Genomic DNA, 23,051 nt, shown 5'->3' with positions numbered 1-23,051 from the left:
TTGGTCTGCTGTAAGGGCTCCTGCAGACCCAATCCAGGCAATTTTGGCTCAGCAGAATCTGTCTACATGCAAGTGCTCACCAGAGGTGCTGAGGCAGAGGCATTGCTGGGGTGGCTTCCCTTGAGCACAGGTCTTGCAGGAGCCTGGCCACAGCAGCTGGTGTGCAGGCCCTGCTGAGCCCAGGGCTGGCAATTATCCCTGTTTGGCCAGCTGCCTCTGGAAGGCTCTTCCCCAGAGGTCTGGGAAGTTCCTGCACACTCTTGCTTGTGGGTACACACACACAAGCACCTGCTGCCATGGTCTGTGCACACCACTGGAAAAGCTGGGATCTTACTGAGCTGCTAAGATGCATGTTACCAGCCAGAAGCCAAGACAGCAGAATTCATTACTCTCTAAAAAGGAAGCTGGACCAGCTGTCTGGACCAACAAGGTTCTAGATGATTTGTCCATCAGCCCAATGCTGAGGCACTATTAGGCATGTTCTGAATTGTTGGGTCTGTAAGTTTGTAATTTTAAGCAGAGTCATCTTTAGACAGCTGAAGGCCATCCAGCCTTTAATGTTAAGCACCACACTGAGCCATTTTAAGAACTTTATCTTTAGAAACACTCTTATGGATGTCCTTTATTTTGTTCTTTTTTGAAATTTTTTCCTTCCATTTTTACCTGCTTTTCTTTAAATAGAAAGGAAATCCAAATGCACAAGTGAATGTAATACTAAGTCAATGATGACTAAGACATCAGGTCAGGAAAATCAAATAATTTCTGTATAAGATCCCAAGCTTAGTTTTCATGGTAGGCACCCAGAAGTAACTTGATTTTGTAATTATGCAATTGAGTTTGGAACTGCACAGATACAGTCTCACTGTAACTGTAATGAATTCTATTGTATTCTGTTGTACTGCACTGGTGCCTTCTTTGTTCAGTGTAAACTTCAATCTAACATTAAATCCAACAGAAATAATTTAACAGACTTAATTTGCTGCCTTTACTACTCCTGCAGTTGTTCTTATGCATTTGTTAATAAAATGTGAATTTAATTAATTCATTATGAGTCTTAAGGAAATTGAAAGCTACTGAAAATAAGGCCTTCAGAACTAAAACAAAAAATATAGCTCGCATGTAATACGTGTTCTTCACTTGTCTCTGTTCCTGGTGAAGACAAAAAGATTTTATGGACAAGAATTATTTCTTCATGGTTTTCCCTACTGTATCTTTATAAAGGCCGGTAAATAGTTTTGAAAATTTAGAAAAGCATAGTAGTACCTACTGAAAACAATCTGTAACAGGCAGAGTTTGTAAATCAGTTCCATCTCTTAAATGTTCCTCTGTTTGAAGGAATATACAGTAAGTAAGACTTCAGCTTGTAAACTATAAATATGGGCAGAGTTGTGAGTTTTGCCATCAGTTTGTGGTATACCCTTGCACACATCATCTGTCCTGTCCTATTCTGTAAACAGATCTATTAACAAGCCTCCTAAGCAAATGATTTCAAGAATGATCCACGCACCATTGCTGCTAAAATTGGCAATTTTAGGTAGAACAGAAAGACATCCATGCTTTCTCATTCACTTGGAGTATTTGTCTCAGACCCCTAAAAAGATGTTAGAAAACATGGGAGAAAGGAAGTTGAATATTCCTGACTTGTCATTTAACTTGAAACTCCAAGAATTGCCATCATGCATGGGAATGTTTTGTGTTTTCTGATTCTATTCTTCCACTGAACTACCTCTGGAGGACTAACCCTGTCAAACAGCAGGGAGAAGAATGATGTTGTTTCAAAGATTTATAGGAGTAGCCAAAGCTGAACTAGCTCGCTGTGAATGAAAAGCAAAAAGCTGTAAATGTTAGGATTGAAAACCAGGGCAAGATAGTGGCTGACTGGCAGTAACTGGCTACAAATTTTGTTCTTCTTAGATACTTGTACCATCAAGCTTCTTATAATGAAGTTCACAGATAAATTGTACACGGCACAAACATATTTTCCTAGCTATTTCACATATATTGCTTTGCAGTTATATCACATCCTCCACTTCTCTGACTGTATGAGAGAATAAGGAAAGGTGCATGATGCCTTGTTTATATCACTTGTTATTGTATGCCTCACTCTTTTCTTTGTTTTGAAAGCTGATTCTAACTTTTTCAGCTTCACAGTGTGAGACACTCCTTCACAGAGCATTGTTACAATCTGTCATGACTCATGTCCTCTTGAGCAGGGGTGAGAATATCACTGCAGGTAAATTGCACTGACTATTTATAACAATATTATAACACTTCAACTATGGTTCCCTGCCCTGCTCTTTAGGGATGCCACCATTCCTCAATTTTCTGTGCAACCCCACCACAATCAGCTAAAGTTTTCATTATGGACATTTCACCCACTTGCACCATTTATCTTCTTGGCTTTGTATCACATCAAGAAGCTTCGTGCTTCTCGAAGAGAAGGACCAGAACACTCTGCCAGACATCCTCCAGTTCAGTCACAAGTCAGGCAGTGATATAGCAGCACAGTCCACATTATTGGTTGCTCTGGGATTTTGAGACCTAGGTACACCTGAAACTGCTTTTCACAACAGCGAAGTGTGGAAAAGTTAGAAATGTATTTCATTTGAAGATTTCTGCTGGCCAAGCCCTAATTTCCAGTAATCTTGGTTCACTGAATATTACCTTCTGATTTAAGATTGGGACAGTCTGGCGGTAAAGCTGAACGATCAACATGCTGCTGGATTTAGTCTCCAGCACTTAAGATCCAGCCTCTGCCAGGAACCCCCCATTCTCATCGCAAGGATTAGGCGTGGGTGCTGCTGGGCGAAAGCATGGGAGAAAGGAAGGTAAATATTCCTGACTTGTCATTAAACCCGAAAATCTCAGAACTTCCCGCACGCACGGGATGTTCCATGCTTTTCAACCCCCGGTCGTTCACTAACTCGACCCCACACCCCACACCGCCCACAAGGGCGGTGCTGCGCCTTTAAGGGTGAGGCCCCGCCCCTCCCCGCTTAGTAGGCACCCTCCCCTCAGCCCCACCCACCATGACCTCATTTCTCCCTTACGATTGGCTAAGAACCCCGTCAATCAGACGGAGCCCGCCCTTCCCCCTTAGCGTCCCCAGGTGCTCGCGGTCTATTGGTCGCTTCTCGTGCCGCTCACCGGCTCATCTGCGCTCTGATTGGCGAGGCTGGTGGGGGGTGGGCTCTTCCGCGGTTGCGGGGCGCCGGCCTGTGGTGGTGTGGCCGGGCTGCGGGAGCGCGGGTGGCGCCTTCTCCGCCGGGGACGGGCGCGTTCGGGGGAGATGGAGCCGTGAGCAGGTGAGCGCGGACCTCCGGCTCGGCCGAGACCTGCGAGGCGGCCTCGGGGAACGCCAGCGGCGGACAGAGGGAGGGTGGGCGCGGGCCCGCCCCGAGGGGCCTTCCCGTGTTTAGGCACAGCCGCTCCCCGCGGGTGCGGGGCGGCTGCGCAATCTCCGGAACCCGCGCGCTGTGTCCTTGCTGCCCCGAGCGCTCTGCGCCCCTCCCCGCCCTCCCCCCTGGGTAGGGTCCTGGGCGTTCAGCGAGTCGGTCGGGGGCTCTTTCCGACGCTCGAGGCCGGGCAGTGCTGACAGGGTTTCGCAAGGATTTGGGCAGCAGCCGCCGCCGTGTCCTGCTACCTCCACCGGGCTCCCTTGAGCGGAGTTGTTTTCCCCACTGAGAAAATACTTGTCCGTGCTGTGGCTGGGTGCTTATTTGAGGTAGCATCCGCGCGTCTCAGCCGTTTGTCTTCTCTGTGACTGTAAAATCTTGTATCGAAGAGGACTGTAATTTCACATCTTCCCGGATCACGGATGAAAACTGACAATTCTATGTGTGTGTCAGTGGAAATAACCCTCCTGAGACCTTTAAGATCTGGATCTATGTCGCCTTACGCTACATCATGTAAACTTTGTGTTCAAACGGTTCTGTGTGGTTCCGTTTTACAAAATGAGCCTTGAGTGAGCCGAATAAAGGGTTGCAGGTTTGCTGCTGCTTATAGCAGTCCCTTTCTGATATCATTTTTCCAGACAGCATCAGGGCCTGTGCTGTGAAACTGCATTTTAAGCTACCATCCATAGAAAATATATTTTAAAGACATTAAAAATGTTTCTGAGTTTGTAATTTCTTTTCGGTATCTTGGAACCCAAAATGTGCATTTTGTTTCTTGGTAGGATCTGAAGACACAGCTCTGAATATTTGGAGAATATAATATGTAGCTATTCTGGGCTGAATGTGTACATCCCAATATTCTGTCTATATTTTAAATTTGTATTTGACATCAGGGCTAGTTGTGGCATAGCTGACTTATTGGAAGTGTGTTTTCTACTTATATGTTTGTTTTCATGTAAAAATACAAATGAGCCACTGATTTTAAAATATATGTGCTGCTTACACAAAACTCCTCACTAAGTTTCTGTAAAGAGACATTTCTGTAAAATCCATACTGTTGAAGTGGTAGTTGTGTAACACCTTTAGATCTTCATAAGTATTTCCAAAATATTTCAGTCATTATTGAATATGAAATGGACACGGATTTCTTCCCATTTGCTGAAGTGATTTAATGAGTGATCTAATAGTTGTGATTAAATAGAATCTAGTAATAGAATTTAAAATAAGTGTGTGATCCAAAGCTGACTGTGAACTCCTTTTTGGTTTTTTAGATTTGTGCTTTCTGCTGAAAGGAGAAAAAGACTTGGGGCTAAAAGCAAATGCCTTAAGCTTTCAAAAAGTAGGTGAATTTGCCCTTCTTACTAACCAGGTATTGGCTTACTGAGCCCTTTCCAGTCCTTCCTCACTTATAATTTAGAAACCAAATATGATTTCAGGAAAGAGTGAAATATTGCCAGTTACATCTTCTTGAGCATTACACTATTCTGTACAAAATGTGTGCAGTGCTGTATTTGCTGGTTCCAACAGTTGTGGAAGCAGCTTTAATTTCTGTTTAGTTAAGGCCATCCACTCCTGTCATCATGTGGGAGCCTTCTCAGGCTCTCAAATATTCAGGCAACAAGCAGATGATTAAATAAAATGCAAAGAAAGGCCATACAGAAGACATTTTGATGTAGAATGAAGAGAATATAGCATTTTTCCAAAAACAGGCTTTAATTTTTCATTTTTCCTTCTCTTGAATATGAAATAATATGAAACTCTTAGGACTGAGGAGGAATGCTTCCTTGCTTCTGGTTTTTTTTTTTTTTAATGCTGACTTCTACTGGCATGGCAAAGCAACAGGGTTTCACAGACTTTCCTTGAACCTCCAGGTGAAATGTACATTCAGGCAGTAAAAGTAATAATAATTTGATGATGATGATAATAATAATAGCAATCTCTACTGGATTTCCTTCACTACTGAGCCATGATTAAATTCTTGTATGGTATTTGGTGGGGAAAACAGCAGCTGTACTAGAGAGAGAGAAATATAAGAACAAAAAAGGTTAGGATGTTGGAGCAGGAAGGAGATGAATTCTTAATGATATGTCAAAACATCACAAGATTAATTGTTGCACTCATTTGGAATGTACAGGGTGTCTCCTTATATGCTTTTTACCTCAAAAGCACAATTTGTAGCGACTCCAACACTGCTGCCTTTATTCTCTATATTCAGCTGTCCTCCCTGTGCTGTAGATAATACAATGGGACTATCTCAATGTCTGTTTACTTACTGATAACTCAGTATTTGATTAAGATCCCTTTTGAGGAGTACTGTTGATTTCCTCCATGTAAAAAGTGGTAATAATTAGCAAAGCATATTACAGTGATGCAAAGCTCTTCATTTTAAGATTTTTTTTTTTGATCAGTTGTGTCCTGTATGTCAGTGTCTTTTCATGAGAAACTGTTGAAGAGTGTTGAAGAGGAAATAGAAAAAGCAATTGTTCAGCAGTTTCAAATTGTCAAATGCCTACTCTGGGAAAGCCAAATCTAATTATTTCCTGTTGGACATATTGCTGGACTGCAACTGCAAACAGAGAATGTGGTTACATAGACATTTCTTTCAGTGGTAGGGCTGTCTTAAACAGCTCCTATTCCCTTTTTTTTCCCCTCACCACCATGTGTTGTCATATCAGTAATGATGTGGAACCTGTGGTCATATCAGTAATGATGTGCTAGCATGCATGCTGCATACTAGGCCAGGCTAGAGACTTGATTTTTTAATCTGGGCATGTTCTATTCCTCTCCCCCTCAGACCCCCTGAATAAAAAATGGGGGAGAGCTGCAGGAATGCATAGCCAGAGTGGAGTAGTGGATTAGTAAGAGCTACAGCTAAAAAGAGCTATAGTTAAAAACTGTTCCTATGATTCTTCTTTTATGTGTGAGTGTGAGATGAAATGGATGAGTTTGTGTGAATTCAGAGACTCATTTGTTTATCAAATACTCTGTTCAGTTCTTCAGGGATGCTGCGTGTGTGGTTAATGTGTATGTTTTACCTTCCAACCTTTGAATGCTTTTTGCAGTGCAAACACTGTTAAGTGGCTTCTTCAGGGGAAATGAATGGCATTGGGATGAGGACAATTTTCATTACCAGACTTAGATGTGCCACAGTTAGAGCCTTCTGATTTTTAAATGTGGGTTGTTCTTGCGGAGGGCAAACAGTGCATACAGCTTGTACAGGAGTCTGCCCTCAGTCTGATACTCTGTTTTCAGATGTGAAGAAACAAGGCTGCTAACAATATTTCACTTCCTTTGATCTTTTCCTATTTTTTATGCAAGATACTTATTTTCCACACAGATAAATCTTAGAATTTGTCACTTAGTGAAGTAATGTAATTGCTTAAATTATTTTGGTTTATCTTTCAGAAATTGGTGTAATGAATTTAGTTTGTGCAGCATTCCTTTCCCTTTCCCTCCCCTATTTTCTTGGGTGGGTGTGTGTGTGTGTGTGTGTGTGTGTGTGTGTGCGCGCAGCATCATTATTGTTGTGCGAAGAAGTATTTTGGATTTAGGCACACAGCCATATTGATAACATCTCTACAAGAAGGTGATAGATTCATAAGTCTTTTTAAATCTTGAAAGCTAAAGGCTGAGTTTTTAATTGAAGATTCCTGTACCTTAACCTCATGCCATCCATCTGCTTTTACTCTCTTACTACAAACTAGAGTGTCGACTACTTCTGCTTATCCCTCTTAATTAACTTGTGCTCCCTATTTCGGCTTGTTTGCGCCCTGTTGATCCAGAAAAGCACAGTTTTTGTGGAGTACAGCAAAGTGTGGTAGCTGCTGCTGCGCGTGCCAGCATGTTATTTGTTCACAGCTGATCACTTTTTGGCATTGAAAGAAAAACCTTCTCCTGGACATGGTCAGGTGTTGCTGCTGCTGTTGTCTCTGCCTGCCATGGACCCATGTTAAAATGTGTATGTCCCACAGTGCAGGGGCCCTGACATAAAGCAGTGTAGAAACTTTCCTATTTAGCGATTTTCTAGTGAGGCAAATAAATGTGCTGACTACACATCATCTTCAGAGTAGCTTCATGTTAGGGGAACAGGAAAATGAAATGTTATGTCTAGTTCTGTGAAATTAGTTTTGGTCTGGGACAGTCTACATCACAGATTGTTTCAACCTCAAATTAATGTTTCCTATAATATATTGCAATTATAACTAGTTATAGACACACCAGGGAGGGGATATGTGGTTCCTTGAGTCCTATCCTTCCCGTGGTTTAGTGGAGCACTGAGGATATATCTTCATCTTGCATGACTGATCCATGTGGATGATACCCTGTTTAGGCTGACTCAGATGAGATCATCCTTTACACACAACCATAGCCATGTTATGATGAACTCATTCGCTCTGCAATTGTTTATATGTGTGACGGTACAGCTCTGAGGAAAGATGAGACAGGATTCACTTTCTGTCAATTACAGAATCTCTCCTTCAGGCAGAAACTTTTGGAAAAAAAAATCAAAATATTCTACATTAATGATTAAAAATCCCCCCCTATTTTTGCCCTCCCTTGTGATCTTTATAGCAAGTTTCCCAGCAGAATGTGATTACAGTCCAGATGGTAACAGTTTCTATTTTACTGTGTAAGATGGACCTGCATCCAGATGAGAGTTTTCTCTGAGTGACTGGTAGGGTCATGTTAATATTGGGCCTAATGTAACTATCTCTAAATTCACTCTCATATGTCCTGCTGGACATGATTTACAGGAGCAGATCACTTGAGTCTGAATCTTTTAAAATCGTCTATCTAAAAGACAGTCTGGATATGAGGCTGGATATGAGTTCTGCATTGTCATGTTCTGATCAGACTTAGGAGTCATGTCAGTTTCTGTGTTGTTCAGGCATGCTGAAACTCCAAGTCACCAGTGAAGGCAGTACACCATTGTAATCACTGGAATAGCAGCCATTTGGCTTGAACATGTAAACACTGACATAAACTTTTCAATTGGATGGGGAAGTTTATCAGCAAGATGAGATTTGGGCATTTCTTAGAGATGACACTGTTTCTTCAGAAAATCTGGGACAGTAGAGTTCTGCCTGCACTGGCTGCAGTGAGAGGAAGGAGGAGTGTTGGAGGAATGTTTTCATTGTGCTGTGGGCAAAGAATAGCAAAAGCAGTTTAACTGTGGAACTTTGACAGAAAATGTTTCAGTTATCAGATTAGTCTTTGCCTACTCACTGCAGCATAGAAGGAGCAGTAAAGAGCTTGTCTTTCATTACAGTTGTAATGTTCTGCTAAATATTTGTGAAGTTTGACTCGTTAATTTTGAAGGCAGGGTGTGTCTGGGTTTTATGTTGTTTCATCTTGAAGCTGGATTGAAATTCCATGGAGTGAGTGATTAAGAATAATGATAGGAATATGTTATACCTACAGCGTCTCTTATCTTGATAGCACACACATATTAGAAAAAAAATTGATGACTGTTCATGCCTATTGCAAGCCAGTTATCTCCTGTTTGGGGTTCAGATGACCAAGCAGTATATTGTAGGATGCAATACTTTAACTGTCTCAGATTGAGCAGGAACTTTGTTGGCAAATGGGACTGAAAGTTATAAAGTTGACCTTTTATTGGCCAGAGTATCTGGAATGGAACTTTAGTTCTGAGTAGAGAAAGTAAGAAAAATGTCTGATATCTGGGAGGATGTATTTTGAGAGGGAGAACAAGGATCTCTAGGCACCTGAGAAGGCTAATGAAAGTGTTGGAAAGTTAGGAGAGGTAAGTGAGCTAAGGGCAGGAAAGTACGCACTGAAGAAAATACAGAGATTATTTTGACTGGTTATGGGGTTTCACTTTCGTAGAAAATTACCAGATTCCCTGTACCAGGACAGGCAGATCATGAAAAAACTTACTGTTGGACCTGTCTTGACTCAACTGAGACTCTGGAGAACATGGATTTTAAGTGCTGGAAACTAAATGCACCAGCATGGTGATTGAATTGGAGGATAATATTCAGTGAACCAAGATTACTGGAAATTAGGGCTTGGCCAATAGAAATCTTCAAATGAAATGCATTTCTAACTTTTCCACACTCCCTTGTTGTGAAAAGTGGTTTTAGGGGTACCTGAGAGTCCAAAAAAACCAACAAAACCAAACAAAAAACCCCCAAACAAGCAAACAAACACCCCCCCCCCCCCCCCAAACAAAAGCAAACTAAAAATAAAAAACAAACTATACCAAAAACTTGCACTGAAGTATATGGATAGGTTTCACTCACTTGAAATTTGTGATTTAAAGAACCAACATCACAACTAAATTGTGATATTATGTGCTTAATGCTGTCAAAAAGAATGTTGCAGCAAAATTGTTCTGTTAAATTCTCGGGTACCTTGTTCATCATGTTGGAACAGCAAACTCTTAACAGTTGTTAATTGTTTACTATTTTTGTGGAAGGCTTTCCTTGACTGCTTGAGGCCTTTTTGCGTTGCTTATTAGGAAATCTAGGATCTGAAATTCTATAAAAAGTACATTTAAAGTATATACGTCATTGTGTAGTCTTGCGTCATTATGTTTTAGTTACAGTTGTATCAGTTTGACTGCTGGGTTGTCACATTAAATTAATTAAGTAGTTGTAAGTAATTTTGACTTGATGACAAATACTGTGAAAGATGGCAGAATGACTCTTTAATTATGTGATAGAGCCAGGATTAATGTGTGCTGGCACATTTTATTCAGAGAAAAATAGGAACATTCTCAGAGAAGTTTCTGAAGTAATCGTGTCCTTACTTTTTTTTTTTTTTTCTTCCCCCTTTTGTACCAGTATTGTAAATCCATTCTCCTTCAAATTAGTGGAGTTAAGTGGAGGAGAGTGGACCAAGTAGATGTGCAATTCATTACCTGTAGCTCCTTCTAAACAGTGTAAAAAGAATAAAATTCTTTTATTTGTTGGTGATCAGAAAACTCACATTTTGTGTTATGCTGACTCTGCAAGCATCAAGACTAATCAGTCTAAGTGATCTTATTCTCTGATGTTGAAGTAGTAGATAACTTATACTATTTTTTTCTTATTTATTTTTTTTTCCTTTTCAGTGGAACTATGTTAATACTTATGTCCAAAGTCCATCTGGTTTGAAGTTTGTATTTGGGGAGGTGCCTGTTTCTTTTTTATTTTATCTTATTGACAAAATATCATGGCATCTTAACTGCAGTTCTGTGCTTCGGATATCTAGGAAGCCCTAAAGTGTTAAAAGCTCAGAGGAGGAAATGGAATGTAAACTTTGAAGTGTATTTTTATAAAGGTGGCTAAAGGAAGTAGGACCAAACGAATGGCAACTTCTGACCCCTTTTATTGCTATTTGAAACAACAATCTTCTAGACCCTCCAAAGTAATTATTTTCTAGTTAGATACTGCTGTGTATGCCTTTTAGAATTGCATTGCCAAAGAAAATGGTGTGTTACTGCAGTACATCTATGAATTTTTAAGGTGCATGGCATGGTTCTTCTCCCTCTCCTCCAAAATGGGATTCATGTTGCTGTCTTGACAGGTCTCTGTAATGTAGTTTTATCTTTTCCCTGTTTTTGTGTAGATGGATAACTTGATGTGATAAACTAGTTATAACAATCTCCAAGTTCTACTATGCAATGTTTAAGAATGATTTCCAGACAGGGACTAGAAAATTGAGTATATGATTTAGTGAATATTCTACCTTAATACATCTTAAATAATGCATTCTTCAGAACTGACAAAGCAGCAGTCCTAAAATAAAAGTTCTGCTCTGCAAGTAGCATGATGTGTGTATACCAGTATGGCAGTCTTGATGATATTTCAATCCAACTTCTGTAGTGTGTACCAAATGAATTAAGGATTCTGTTTAGAAAGAATCCCAGATAAAGGACTTGGCTCCTTAAAGTAGAAAATGGGCTGTGTTTGGTGGTTTGTTCTTAAATATCTGAGTATTTGTGTCCTGTTTTCTCTTTCAGTGACTGGGGAGAGAGCTGCTAGCATGGAAGTGAGCTGGGTTTCTCTGTGGGAACTGTGAGTAAGGTATGTGTGGTGTTCTTTTTTCTGTCTTTAGTCTGCACCTTTTGTTCTTAGGTTTTGACTTGAATATTGCCTGTAGTCACTAAAAGTGAGCGATAGTATTGTTTAGAGATAAAATATTTTGAATTTATATTAGTGTAAAGTGTGACAGCTGTGCAGTTAGGACTTTATAGTGTCAAGAGTATAAAGAGCACACGTGTGTACTTTTCTATGCTGCTGAGCAATTAGTAAGATTTGTTGTTTCAATGAAAGAAGCAGTTGAGTTTCTGGTATCTTTTGAATTGGCAAAGAACAGCAGCAATTGTGATTCCCCTATCCCTATACTGTATTCTTTACTCACATTGTTTAAATTTCACATTGTTTAGATTTAGGGAGTACTTGCTACTTCTTTTGAATAAACTGGTTAGCTTAAACAAGACAGTAATACTGATCTTAGTTCCTCTATGAATCACAGAAGAAAATTCTTACGTATTTTCGGTAGTGGGGAAATCCAAGGGTGGAAAGCCAGCTGTTGTAAGGGAAAAAGGGAACAGAATATCTAGTAAATAAATTGCTGGGCCTTCTACTTAATGGATGTCATTTTGGGTAGCTGCATTAGAAGATGCCAATAAATGCAAAGAAATTTGAATTCCAAACCCTGTGTTCGTTGATGGGGAGGAGCGACGAAACCAGTTCAGATTGGTTTAATTTCTGTAGACAGTGTCATACTGTCATGACTAAAGAATGTGATGGGGGTCAGAAAACTTCTTGTTTCAGGCTTTGGTTTCACACTGTACTTCACATGATGTAACTGAAAGCTGTCATTTTTCAATGGGTCTTGATCCTCTGATTCTTTTTTCTTTGTTGGTTTAGGGGGTTTTGTTTGATTTTTGCTTGTTTTTAATGAGATATGAGGAATCTGTGGTTGCAGGATTCAGATTGCTATCACAATGGGAAAACAAGCATGTTTCATGGTGTAGCTTTCCATCAGAACAGCAAGCTGAATTGTATTGCTCTATGTATTGCTCTACAGCTCTATGGCTGCAGAGTCACTGCTTGAAGGAGAAAAGGTGAGAATTTCAAATTGTGGTGTGGTGATACAATATGGACATACAATCTCAGTCACAGCCAATATCAAACTGAATTAGATAAAATATAAAGCTACTTCCTCAGACACACAAAGGTAAATTGCCAAAAAACCTTGCCAAAAATCCTTCAGATTCTAAAGTTTTGCAGTTTTGCCTGCTGCTTTGTGCTGCACTGAGTGCTTGTGACAGGAACGGAACTGACTGAAATTTAATGACTTTATTTTAATTCTTCCTTTTCTGTTAAAAATGTATAAATTTAAAACTTCTTTCTTTTATTTGAGTGAAGATTTGTTCCCTGAGCTGTCTTTCCGTCCTTGTCTAAATCACCATTTTATTATGCCATCACATATTTATTATGTGTCATCCTGTTCTAGACCCAAATTTCAATTCTTCTGTCTGAAAGTGTATTGGTTCTTCTGAGGCCTTTACTTCCATGCTTCTCTCGTCCAATGATATTCTCATCCCAGTCTGCTCTAAACCATATTCAGCAAGAGTTCCTTCATACTTTCTCAGCTGTGAATTTCAAAGTCAAAGCTCACATCTGACTGCAGATCATCAGCATAAACTTTTCTAGTTTGCTGTAGCCTCCCTGTTTCCATTGGTTGTTGGCATCTACTGCCACATGCCTTTGCTGGTGGCTGGATCCATTGCTTCCACTACTTGCCCCTATGGGGTGAGGAGGAATGCTTTGCTTTTAACATGAAGGAAAGTTTAGAAGATGCATCAGACAATGATTGCAAGGAAGCCAGCCAGTCAGAAGGTGGTGGAAAGCAGACAGTCCTGTTCTAAACACACTGTAGTTCATCATGCATTTCTTTGGCAGCAGTGCAGGCTCAAACAGCTTGCTTCCTTTCTCAGCTCCCTTTGTTTTGCTGGCATAGCTGTTTTTGTGGCCATGGTAAGCCACTCTGGGGAACACATCATCCTGAAAAGAAATGTTTTTCTCTAGATTATTTTTCATCTGGTCCAGTACATGTTGTGTCTGTAAGATTTATGCTGGTTTCACAACGAGGAAGGTATGAGAGTGGGGATGTGCAGCAGACTGTCTAAGCTAGCACTGCTGCTAGATATTTAAGTGTGCTCTTTGACATTACAGTTAAGTTGATCTTTCAATGTGCTGCTCTTGCAAAAGCAGGTCAAACCTCTGCACAGCCTTGCACTTCTTCCTTTGCATCAGAGCTGGTGATTGTGCAGCTGCAGGGCACAGCCAGCCAGCCAGCCGACTGATCCGGGCAAAAATCAGAGTGAGTCATCTGCTGGTTCGGCTGACCTGAGTCACCCTGTGGGTGAACAATCATTAGATCAGACAAAAGGAAAGCAGCAGGAACCAACAGCTTGCTAGCAGTAGGCTGAATTCTTATTTTAAATATGTTGAACTCTATCGTGACCAAGGCCTAAAACACATTAGTGTACCCACTGACACATGACACCTGAACATGACGTTTCTTTACTCTTTTGTTCCTGGAACTCCAGCAAAAACTGTTATTTCTTCAGTAGCTTTAGTCTCACATCATCTTTAGTCTCACAAACTAGATCATTCATTCAACACCCTGAGAGGTATGAGAGAATTAGGTGTCAATGAATGACTTCACCAGTTTGAGGCTTAACGTCCTCTGAAATTAGAAGGACGTTGTCCTCATTCATGCTTTGAACTAAAGGAAGAACTTCAGAAATGGGTGGAGAGTTTATTCAAATCCCAGCAAGGATTGTTTGTTCTAAATATTGCTAATCTCAAAACTAGCTTTGGTATTATCAGTTCTCTGTGTACCCCAAGTTCCATGAGTTTGAAAGCCACAAAGTTCCTCCAAATACATATTGAAGAATGAGAAATATTTCTTAAAAAAATAGCTGGAATATCAGTCTACATTTCTTAGCTTGCTATTTGTGGCTTTAAGAAATTAATGTTTAATGATGACTTTCAAGACCTCCTAAAAACTTTCTATTGCAGCTGAACGGAGTGAAGCAAATGTTAATGTTTTATGAAGGAATTATTTAGGGCTTGAGAAATACCATCATTGATGAGTAGTTGTTAAAATCATGTGCAAGGCTATGTTTGTCTACAGCACAAATGATGCAGTTGATTGCTTTGCGCTATATTTGCATCTTTTCTCCTTCAAGTCCTCACATTTCTATACAGATGTTCATGCCTTTTGTCTGATAACGTTACTTGCTGGCCCAAGCATATTTTGACACTTGTACTGCTAGATTTGCTGGAGGTGGTAACAGAGAGAGACAGTGAAGATTCAAATATATCCTCTGTTACTGCAGTGTTACTGGCACAGTACACATACGGATTCAGGTTCTTTAGCTCAGATAAAGTTGTACTCATCTGTGCTTTACCAGCATCTTTGTTCCCATGTGTTGCAGTCTTTGCCTTTATAATACGGGCTTTGCAGTGTAGTGGCTTGTGATCATGGCAAAATAGTTTACCCCTCCAAATCATTGGTTCTAATCCAGAATGAGTTCGGTTACTTTTTGATTGCATGTGCCCCTCTGCCTGTCCCTGCTCCCAATTACTGTGGAAGTGAAGGAAGCTGATGACAGATTCATTTTACAGAAGTCAAATGCATGTGGAATGTGTTAAAATAAAACTTCATAATCTCAGGTGGCTTCTTTTTAGTGGTCTGCATAGTTCAGTTTCTTAACTTAAGGTGGTTCCTGAAGAAGTCCTCAAGACTGTACCTCTTCCAGGATACAGTCTTTGTGATGTTTTGCCTTGCTGCTGACTCTGTTATCTATTCTTTATGGACAGTATCCTCATGTTAGCTCCCAATTAACTGGAGAAATAATTCTGCCAACAGTTGTGTACCTAAATTAAGCTGACTGACAGGAAATGAAATATTTTTTTAAATACAACTTTGTAGGTCTTCCTGTTGGTGACTTTGATATCTAAAGATATCTCTTATTTTGATTGTTATAACTTCTCAAGCTAATGTGGTGCCTCTGTTTCCAGCTGCTGTAATCTTCACTTCTTTTGGGTTATTCTTTTAATTTGTGATGACCTGGGGGATATAGTTGCTTTTGGGCGTCTCATGGCATTCTCTTCCAGTCTTCTCAGTCTTGTTTTAAAGATTTGTCCACTTAAGCCACTTCGCCCCAAGATTGCCTCTTGACTGGCTGATCTTAGCTGGCATGATCATTTAACAGAAGGCTCTTAAGTTTAAAATAAAAAAACCCCCTGTCTACTCAAAATAGCCAGCAGCACACTTGTGCTGTTGCTGTTAGGTGCTGGAGGTTGCTTAGCAATTCTTAAATCAGTAGGAAATTGCTATTGCTCTGGCAACTTGGTCCTATAACGTAAACAGGGGAAAGCTGTTTAGAGAGGTATCCTTTCTTGATTTGGGAATTGTATATGTTTTGGGTTTTTTCCCCTGTGCTTTTCTGATTCTTACTCACTTATTTTAACATGTCTTTTATGTTTTGATTTTAAGTTAAAATTCCTCTATGTCTTACTCTGGTTATTGAGTTTTCATGTAAGGGAAGGTGATAGTCCTTGGTTCTTTTAAATGCTGTCTGTCAAGATGTTAATTATACCATGAGTATGTAAGTATTTACAAAATCATGTAGGGGCAATAGTATGCTCTCAGGAGCCAGTTTTTAAGTTATGTTGCTGTAAAGCACAAAACCACTGTCACAACAATACAAGTGTGAACCATGACACCTGGGAGGAAACAGGTGTGCTAAAGAGAAAAGTAGACATTACTTGTAAATAATAACTAATCTTTATCTATTTCTAACTTCTGAAGGCGTTTAAACATTTCAATTTCAGATAGACAAGAGAGAATCAGTTTTGCACAAGGTATAAGATTAAGAACCACAGCCATAAAGAATTTTCTGAAAAATATTTCTTTTATCAAACCTGCAAATTGCAAAGACTAAGCTGTTCTGAAGCTTGTTTTACATGGTAGCTGTTCACGTGCATCCTCTTGCCATTGCAACACCATATCACAGTAAACACATAGGAAATCTGATTAACTTAGTCATTGGTAAAAGTAGTACTCTGCTTTACATTTATCATATGACAAAATTTCTTAGAGAAATTTCTCTTAAAGCTGCTCATCCAGGATCACTGAAAGATAGCTCAAAGCCTAGAGGAAAACAAAATAGACACATACAGTATGGAAACCTCTCTGACCAACAGGAAACTAGTGAAAAACTGGGAGGGGAGAAGGGGTTGGGATTAGTTTCCTGTCATTTTAGTTCCATTAATCATCCCATCATAAGGGCAGACAAGCACCATTGTTGGCACAGGGAAGCAACAAAGGCATGCATCCAAAACCACCCCTTTTGGCAAGAGCCAGCTTAGACCAACTTAGCTATATCATACAACCACATCCTTTGGTTAGATACTAAACTGGCACTGCCAACAAAAGGAGCAGTCAAGCCTGCTCATTCCTCACCTCCTGTCAGCCAGCATGGGTTCAACCAGATCAGGGAACTGGTATGTGTTCAATTTGACCTGGTCATACACACACACAGAGACACTACTAGTTTTAATCCACATCTGTTGCTGATCTGGCTTGCCAGCCAGCCAGCCAAAAACTTGGTTATCATGAGGGAGAGTAAGGCACAAGGAAGTAAAAAAGGAAATCAGGATGACTGCTTTTGGTAGCAGTCATCTAAAGATATTATTGAATGATTTAATCTATCCAACATTTATGTTGGTTATGGACACATGCACTTTAGTGACACAGCTGTGTGTGTAGTTAGCAATAAACTGGGGAACTGATTTTATTGAATACCCAGGAAGGAATGTCTGTTTTTCAGCTAAATAGTTTCCCCAGTCAAAGAAGGGGCAGTGTAGTGACAGAAGTGAGCAGCTGGACAGTGGAGGACTGAAAGGTTGCTTTAGCTGATACTGCTGCTGTAGAACATCTGTGGTATCACAACCGCTCTTGTCCCAGAAGCAGCTGGCTGAAAAGTAGAAAAATGCCATGATAAAAAGCTTTTGCCTGGTAAGGATACAAATCCTTGAGGGTACTTACTCTGAAACTCTTATAGAGGATAAGAAATACTAGCTCTTAATACTGTCCATTAGCTTCTGGGTGACTCACTTAAAGATCATGGCATGGCGACATTTCTTTATGGGAAAGTTTCTAGTCTGGTTGGAAATGACAGGAAAAGAAACATTGTAAAATTTTAATTAGGTTCTAGATATTAATGTGTGTAGCTATCTGATTGATCATTCTATAATGACAGTTATAGAGTGGTATAACTGTCTGGGAAGTCTAGAAACAGACTTACACTGATTTGCAGAAAAGGATTCCTCGTATTTTACAGGACTTCCAAATACTGTAGCATGAATGTTTATAAATCCTCCAAGCATCTTTCAAATCCCTCTCTGTCCTCGTCAGACTTTTAGTTGAAGTTTAAATCAAACTCATCCAATTATAGCTTTTATTGTAGTCTTGAGGACGGGATGCCTTTTTTCTTTTTTTAATTGTGGTGATGTGTTCCATACCAAAACTTGGCACTGATCTGAGAAAGAGTTCCCTTTCCCTTAGGAAGAGGCTGGATGATTGGATGTACTAATGGTATCAGCTGGTTCTGTCCTTGTGAAGTGCAGGCACAAGCGCTGGTGATGCTGCACAGCAAACTGCACCAGTGACCTGAGTTAGTTGGAGTGCGAACCAGAAGACTGGCTTTTACACCTGGTTTATTGTGTGTCATTGCAGAGTCTTGTACTGGCCTGAAGTGGGAGGTGATGTGAAGGAAGGAGAAGACAGGCTTACCAAATGCATTTTAATTGTTTATAATGGTTCATCCCAGTTTTATTTAATTTGTGCTGCAGCCCTACTTGGACTAACAGAATTGTTGTCCAGTCTGACTGATTCTTTTTGACTGTATTTCTTTGTATTTTGTGGTGGTGTTCTGCTTCAACTGTGCCTTGTGTGGAGGAATTGGTCCAGATGAAAAATTTAATTTCAGCTGAATCAGCTTTCTGATCAGTTCACAGCAAACAGCACTTCCAGCACAATTCAGGACTTAGTGACAGAGCGAGAATGAGTGTCAAGCCAAGGTTTGCTTAAGCTGTGTTCCTTTGATGTGCGACAAACACTGACTGACATGCCAACTAGGATTAAGATACCTTCCATCTGTGTCTTTTTTTTGCATGAGTTAGGAAATGTGCAGGTCCAGGTGCAATTCTAGATAGTACAGCTGCTGTGATGAAGTTTCATCGGACAATTTAATGGAGAAATTCTGGTTTATAATTTAAATAGCAATTAACACCCTTTAGTGTGGTGTTACTCAAGGTCACATAGCAAAATGGTGTGTGAGCATGGGTCTCCTGCTCCTTGTAGCTGGCTCTGCCTGGACTGCTTTTGCTGTGGCTGGATACTGTGCTTTTCCATAAATGATTACTTTTCAGTAGTCTGGCTAATGTCAATATACTGATTAGGGAAATAACACTGTTGTTGAAGTGGTGTTTGAAATGTGATTTTCTTAGTTCATCATGCAGGTTAAAAATTCCTCTTGAAAAGAAAATCCACTATGTTAGAAGTTCTTAAGACATTTGCTGTTTACCCAGTTAAAGCAGATCTTGCATATTTGAGACGTGTCAAGTTTTGTTGGGTTTTTTTTCCCTTTTGAGAAGAGGAAGGAAATCTTTCTTTTCTAGGGTAGATTGAGGACGGGAGGTTTAGAATTCTGCCATTCCATATCCGTGTGGGGTGAGTGTTAGATATGTCTGTCACCTGCTTGTGATTTTATGCCTGGCTGCACTTGCACTTCCTCATGATCTGACCACCATGTGGAACTAGGTGGAAGTGTAATGTCTCCAGTATAAGTGCCAATCAGATATTCCAATTTTAAATAATAATTTGGTTTATTAATAACAAATCAAATTATAGAATTTCGATAACCCACCAACAGCAGAGAAACTTGACAGAGTTTTCCCGGGAAATGTCAAGGGTGAACCGTCAGATACAGGGTCTGGCAGCCTGCTATCTCCCCCAACGGTTCACAAATTCACCCTGTTTGGGGCTTGGGTTTTATACACTTTATTTAGCCCGTGGCAATATTTCCCCAGATTCACCATTGTTTCCCCACTAACTAAACAAAATTCGGGAGGCTCCCCGACCAAGCAGAAAAGAGTCCTTTTCTTAGTTCAAGTGTTAATGTCCAATTTCAATAGGTCCTTATAGTTGATGAGTGGTCGAGATATCGAGGATGTGACTTGATGGTCCGCGAAGCTGGCACCCAAGATGTGAGTTGCTGGTGCCAGCTTATCTCCGGGGTCCCCTCCCACGTGCTTGGGCAGCTGCGGGCTTTCCTGGAAAAATCCCTTTGTTCTCTTATGAATGGAGGTGTCAGCGGTCTCGGGGCTGTCAGTTTCGCCGTCTGCTGCAAAGTCTCTTTAAAACATAAACTTCTACCTGATATCACATTATACAACTTTATGAATTTCTAATTTATCATAAAAACATGAATTAACCATCTATGTTTATAACAAGTACATCCCCTTCCGTAAAGCAGATTGGCTTTGGCTCTGCTAAGGTGGCAACAGCAGCCCTTGCTAGCCAGCCTCCTACCTGGGCAATTACTCTTCCTTTTAGCCCTTTTCCATAGAGTCTTCCATCCTACAGGGACAGGGGCTGAGGCCAACTATACTGGTTGTGTTTTAACTCTTTCCAGCCTTTGCAAAGGTTGTTGTGTTGTACCAAACTCTGTTCTTTTAAGTCTCTGGTTTAACAATGTGTGTTCAAGTTTTCTCTATCCATTATTAAGAGAAGGGCATGATACCAATATTTTCTCTTTTCAGATTACCGTTACAGTTTGCTTTCAAATATATATGATTTCATGTTTGCTTTGGACAGGAGAAATATCAAGGAAAGGGTAGGCACTCTCTGGCCAAATTTTAACTGAAGTAAAAGCAAATACTTCATATGGCAGTAAGGTTTGGCTCAGTCTCATTTGTTTTGTTTTAACAAGCACCATCTTCAGTTAGTGGTTTTTGTTGGTTCCTATTTTTTTTCTCCTCCCTTCTTTTCTTTGCTTCTCTTCAGATCATGACTTAGGGTCCTGGGAATGAGTGTATGACAACATGGATGAAATAACATATTTTCATTACCAGTGAATTCTTATTGAGGTCTTAAATATACACTGAAAAAAATTTTGAAACTAATATTTTTACCACTTGTATAATGATTTAATTATACAAGCGGTACAAAAGTGATTCTGTTCTGGATATTACACAACAAATGGTGCTAATCAACTGAAGCATGCAAGTGGGGAAAGCTCCTTTGAGCTCCTTTGCCAGCTATCTATGTGTTGGTGTTGTCACACTTATCCAGGTTAATTATGAGTATTAAGTGGGGAATACTTAATAAAATCTGTATTGTTAAAATCCTTGTTTCGAGTTTAGGCTTTTTGATTGGTTTCTGGAGGATTATCCTGATTGTTTTGACTTTGCTTTACCTGCATCTTTTTGAAGGTTAGTATCTGCGAATACCTTTTGCTTGCTAAGTAACAACAGTGCAGCTGAGTCTTCTGAGTTGAAACAGCAGTGTGCTAAGAAGGAGACTTCCATCCTCATTAATCAAAACCAAATATGATTGCCCTTGTATAATGTCCGTTATTGTTTAAGTGTTGACACAGTAACCATTTCACCAGAGACTTATAGCTGGTTTGTTTCTGTTATAAATGCCAATATAGTAGTCCAATTAAAATTATAATTTTTGGTTTATTAAAAAGGATCAGATTACAGAATTTCGACAAAACCACCCACAGCGTAGATATGTTGATGATTGACCCGGGAAATGTCAACGGTGAACTGGGACTCAGTATCTGGCCAACTGCCGTCCCCCCTGAGTTCACGAATTGGCCTTGTTCAGGGCTTAGTTTTTATACACTTTATTCCACCTCTGGCAAAAATTTCCTCATAGTCCTTTTGTTTCCAAGCTAGTTATTTGAATTCATAGTCGTCTCCGGCTGAACTGAAAGGAGTCTCCTTCTCTGCTGCAAGGTGTCAATTTCTAGTTTCCGTGAGTGAATGGACACCAAAGTTTATGAATAGGAATAGTTCTTCTCTGGAGATTTAGACGATGATGATGCTCTGATGATGGTGCTTCCATGCTCCCATAGCTGATGATAGTGCTCTGATGGCTCTGTCATCCAGGGAGGGGAAGACTGATAGCTTATCTTAATGTGTCCTTTTCTGATGCCAAAGAGAAGGCCAGAGTTTCCCGTAAATCCTTTGTCTTCTTTCTAAATGTAAATTCCAGGGTGGTGCCTGCTTCTGTCTCAGCGAATTTTCAAGGCAGACTGAAACTTAAGACTGTATTCCCATATAACATATATACAGTGGTTTTTATAATTTCTAACATTCCATAACCCATAAGAACACGAATTAACATCCCATATTTTTCACATTTCTGTTTAAATTACTGAACAGAAAAGAATTTTAATTTGAACACAGAAGTGGCTTTGAATACTTATTTAAAGAATGATGGAAATATAATAAAACATATAAAAATTACTTCTTTTGTTAAAGCGCTTTATATGTTGCACATTTTGGTTATTGTAGCTGAGGTTTAAGACAGGAAAGCTTTTTTGTTTATGTGGAATATTTTTCTTTTATTAATTTTCACTGATTGTGAATGGGGAGGACAAAATGGAACAAGAGAATTATTTTTTGACATAGAGTTGATTTTTATCTGAAAATCCTTATTTGTTGTACTCAGCTGTCCTTCCAGGTTTATTATGAAGGATTACTTTGTGACTGGATTTCAAATAAACTGTTGTTAAGACACTATTGTTATGTAAAGGAGAGTAGTCAAGAGTTCAGCAAGGTTCCAAATAGGCTGACTTCATTGGAGTGAATCAATCTGTGTCTTCTCAACACTGAGTTCCTAAAATACCAAAAACTGAGAATGCTCTTATACTTTGTAAGAAAATTATAATGATCTCTAATGTCATCAGTAGTTTCTGTGGTGATGCTGTTGGAGGTTTATGCTAATTTTTAAACTGCTGAGTTGAGCAAGTTTCATTGGATTTCAACTGATGATGATCACATAAACTCAACATGTCTCTCTGTAGCATGGAAGACACCGTGATGAACTCGACATATGGCTAGGAGGGTCCTGTGTGATTTATAGTCTATTTTTCGCTGTTTTGTCTTGCAGGTTGCCATCACGAAAGCCAAAGTGGATTTCTCCAGTGTGGTGTGCCTGCCCCCTTCCGTCATTGCTGGAAATGGGCTGGACGGAGGAGGGGCTGGCGAAAATGACGATGAGCCGGTGCTGGTGTCCCTATCAGCAGCCCCCAGCCCACAGAGCGAAGCTGTTGCCAATGAGCTGCAGGAGCTCACCTTGCAGCCCGAGCTGACCCTCAACCTCTATCATGGCCAGAACCCAAACCTCCCACCACTCAGTGAAAGGAAGAATGGTAAGTGGTGCATTGTGCTCATGTCTCATGTAGTGTGTCCTCACCAAGTGGAGGTGTCATGGTAAATGTTCTGATAACACGTCTGCTTTTTATTGCTTCTTACTATGGTTTTTTTGTAGGAAAAACAAATGATCTAGAGTTCACCAAATGTATTTACACTCTTCGATTGGAAGGAT

General features: G+C 40.0%; 1 protein-coding gene across 1 annotated transcript in view; it reads left to right on the top strand.

Annotated features, from left to right (window-relative positions):
* Window positions 1-22,808: 22,808 nt before the first annotated feature.
* The window catches only part of MRTFA (myocardin related transcription factor A), an 85,687-nt gene continuing 85,444 nt past the window's right edge, over window positions 22,809-23,051 (top strand). Inside the window, exon 1 of the mRNA XM_063395970.1 lies at window positions 22,809-22,875. The gene's annotated coding sequence lies outside the window, so the exon portion shown is untranslated. The remainder of the gene's footprint in view (window positions 22,876-23,051) is intronic.

The sequence above is a fragment of the Prinia subflava genome, chromosome 4 (assembly GCF_021018805.1).
Source record: "Prinia subflava isolate CZ2003 ecotype Zambia chromosome 4, Cam_Psub_1.2, whole genome shotgun sequence".
Classification (NCBI taxonomy): Eukaryota; Metazoa; Chordata; class Aves; order Passeriformes; family Cisticolidae; genus Prinia; species Prinia subflava.
The sequence above is the reverse complement of the archived record's forward strand: the minus strand, read 5'-3'. Positions and strand labels throughout refer to the sequence as shown.